We start from the raw sequence: 2284 nt of genomic DNA, 5'->3' as shown, positions 1-2284 counted from the left end.
ATTCACCGAACGGTTAAAAACAGGCAATAAATTTCAGTGAACACAAGACTTTTACAATGTTGTTTTTCTCAGAGCAGAGCTGATTGTGAGGAGACATCATTGACGTGTACATAATAATGAGGAGCAAGGAATTACAGATTGAAGGAAACATTTGCTCTTGATCGATAAGATGCAGAAAGCTTTGAATAGACTGGTCGGAAAACTTTATCAGTCAGTGGGTGGTAGACTCTGGAACTCACACTCTATACAGTTCAGTTGTTCAGTTAACCCTTCATTCTTCTCTGATTCCACTGGCCAAAGAGTTTCGAAAAATGCTCAAAGCAGAGCATCACCGCGAGCAACAGTTATTCGATCGGTGGCTTTATGAAATGGAAAGGTGCCCATAAGTCACCTGCGCGACTATTCGGCTTCACTCCTGTGATGACGCTGGGACATTGACTCTCATGTTCTCGGGGGCATTCAATGAAGGCATTCTCGTTCCTGCAGATGAGGAGCTCACACCATATTTTGGCTTTTGAAAAAACAGTTTTTAAGCGGGATTAAAATCTGCCCTGCCTGCGAGCCAGGTAGGATTCGAACCTACAGTCTCCTGATTCGTAGTCAGGTACGTTATCCATTGCGCCAGTGGCCCGATGCATATCCTTAAGAGCCGTGATGTTAATATGGACACGGTTAATAGCAGTCATGTTCACCAGTTGAACAAGCAATAAAGATAATCACTGTTACTGCTTCAGTCTAATCTTCATCACCATTCAAAGCAACGAATTTTCCAAAAAAAAAAACACATATGTCCTCATGAAGCTTCCATTCACACGCTGTCTGCTTAGTCATTTAATGGAATGTGATGTGATGAACTTCGAATCCACTTCTTCAGCATAACTGACGTGAACGTAGCCTAATCACCACATTGTATATACCAGTTAATTTTCAGAGGTTTCGAGTACAGTAGTGACTTTTGCGAATATACAGGAAAGTGAATACTGTGAACCGAGCAAAAAAATCCCTTCATGGAAATTAATCCAGTGCAAAGTCAAACATATGAGAATGGCAGATGACGTAAACATTCCTCTGCATCACTCTGCACTGATGCTTCTCCAAGAATTGACTCTTTGCAGAATTCTTCTTTGTAATTTTGACTGTCCCAGTTGTAGATATTCTTTCAATCCACAAACAAGTATCCTGCTGAAAACTACTGAGTTAAGAATAAAATAGTTGAGTATCTATTCGACCAGCTGATGTCCCAAAGTTCCGTGTTCCATGTGAATACAAGTTCTTGCAGGTGAAATTGGAGCTCCGAGCCTGATGTCCCACTGCTTCTTGATGCGTGAGAATTGAAGCCGGTCTCCTTCAGGCGGGAGCTTTTAGCCTCGATATTTCACGCGCCTCTATATCATCAGAGAATGGCATTACGCTCACCGATTGCATTTTCGCAGCCACATGCTCGCGCTGAACGCCATTAGCATTTCCAATTAGTTTTGGGTGCACTACAAATCAATTTCTCTGATTCCACGCCCTTGAACTGGGATTATATGACATGCTATTATATGATTACGTCAATAAGTGAGGAAATTGGTGAAGTAACCGATGTTAAAATACAGTGTTATTGAGAAATACATTTCAGCAATACCCTGCAGTATCCCATGACCCTTTGAAGTTTTGTAGATATCTCGCAAACGTATCATCCTACAATCTCAGTGTTGCAATCTGTACAGTCTCTCCGGACATAGAAGCGATATATATGCAACCGAATATGAGTTCCCACATCTCAGTCACTGTTTGACAAGTATTCCTTTGTGCGTGTGTTTCTTTTCTTGGCATAACCTCTGCCCCGATCCTTATTGCTTTTTGCATCGTGCTTTTCCATGTGGCGCCAGGATCATGAAATGGTTCTTCCTTGGCATTGTCAACACAGCAAGTTCTACTCGAATCAGTCACAGCAATCGGCATTTTACACGTTTTACTCCATGTAATATGTGCTCAGCAAACGCTGAGATAATCAATTTTTGTTTTACATTAAAATTCTCTACGTGCTGATAAGTTTCCTTCTTCAAACACCCGCTATCTCACATCTTTGCGTTTCACATATCATAACCACCCTTTATCGGAGAAATCTCTCCCTCCCACAAGAACTAACTCGCCTAAACGTCCACCATTTCACTGAGGTATTGCGCAATATAATACTCACATTTGCACTGTTCATTCTGCTGCGGTCACTGTTTTGGGTGAAATTGTTCAAACCCATGGTCGGCATCTTCAAGCAATTCAATCCATTTAGATGCAGCTG

At 41.6% G+C, this 2284-nt stretch overlaps 1 non-coding gene across 1 annotated transcript; it reads right to left on the bottom strand.

Moving 5' to 3' along the window:
- Positions 1 to 558: 558 nt before the first annotated feature.
- Positions 559 to 631, bottom strand: trnar-acg. Its single transcript has one exon. It is a non-coding gene; the product is annotated as a tRNA-Arg (tRNA).
- Between the last annotated feature and the right edge of the window lie 1653 nt (positions 632 to 2284).

The sequence above is a fragment of the Chiloscyllium plagiosum genome, unplaced genomic scaffold (assembly GCF_004010195.1).
Source record: "Chiloscyllium plagiosum isolate BGI_BamShark_2017 unplaced genomic scaffold, ASM401019v2 scaf_97516, whole genome shotgun sequence".
Classification (NCBI taxonomy): Eukaryota; Metazoa; Chordata; class Chondrichthyes; order Orectolobiformes; family Hemiscylliidae; genus Chiloscyllium; species Chiloscyllium plagiosum.
The sequence above is the reverse complement of the archived record's forward strand: the minus strand, read 5'-3'. Positions and strand labels throughout refer to the sequence as shown.